Below are 856 nucleotides of genomic sequence, written 5' to 3'. Positions count from 1 at the left end.
AATCCTCTCACTGCCCCTGCACCTCTGGCTTGTACCCCAGTTCTGTATGCACAAATAAATAAAACTTTTAAAAATGTGCACACACAGACACCAACATTTTCGGAAACAGACTTCACAAAGAACTGGATTCTAGATTCTTCTGAAAAATTAGAAAATTCAGATGTTTGGACAAGGTCCCACATGTTTTTTGGGGGGAGAGGGCGGGGAAGCAATATACTGGAGCTGATGGGGGGCTGCCTCCCTGAGATGGGGCCTTCGTTCTTTGGCTTCCTACCACCCTGCTTCCAGCCCTGGAAATACCAAGCAGCTGGGCTACGTCTTCTTTTCATAATAGTTAAGAGAAAAGGAAACACTGGTTTGATTTTTCTTTTAAAAAGAGAGCTTCACTAATTTATCAACTATCATATTTTTAAAACCCAACAAGACGTGTTGCAGATACAAGTCAGGGTTAGTTCTGACAGGACTCTGTCCCAACTCTCTCAGGACTAACATTCTCCACATGCTGTCCACGGAATGGTCATGTTTATGGGTTTAAAGTAGCAATGGCTAGGTGGCATCTTGGTATCTTTGCCGGAATTCTCCATGGGTCCCGAGTTTCTTTTTCTCAGTGCCCATTACAAAAGTATTATAGCTGGAGAAGCCACATTATTTTGGAAGCCACACGGGCGCTTCATTCTTGACTAGAGAACTAAGAAAAGTTCCTGGTTGCGGAGGTTCCTCTAACTGCTTAACATGGAGCTTCCCTACGACCCAGCAATCCCACTCCTAGGTATCTACCCAAAGGACACAAAAACACTGATTCAAAAAGATACCTGCACCCCCATGTTTACTGCTGCTCTATTTACAATTGGAAAAA

General features: G+C 43.6%; 1 protein-coding gene across 1 annotated transcript in view; it reads right to left on the bottom strand.

The window, feature by feature from the left end:
• STOX2 (storkhead box 2) overlaps positions 1–856 on the bottom strand; it is a 98,260-nt gene that overhangs the window by 13,271 nt on the left and 84,133 nt on the right. The gene's annotated exons all lie outside the window — the stretch shown is intronic.

This window comes from Condylura cristata, unplaced genomic scaffold (assembly GCF_000260355.1).
Source record: "Condylura cristata isolate star-nosed mole 26May11 unplaced genomic scaffold, ConCri1.0 scaffold00014, whole genome shotgun sequence".
Lineage (NCBI taxonomy): Eukaryota > Metazoa > Chordata > Mammalia > Eulipotyphla > Talpidae > Condylura > Condylura cristata.
The sequence above is the reverse complement of the archived record's forward strand: the minus strand, read 5'-3'. Positions and strand labels throughout refer to the sequence as shown.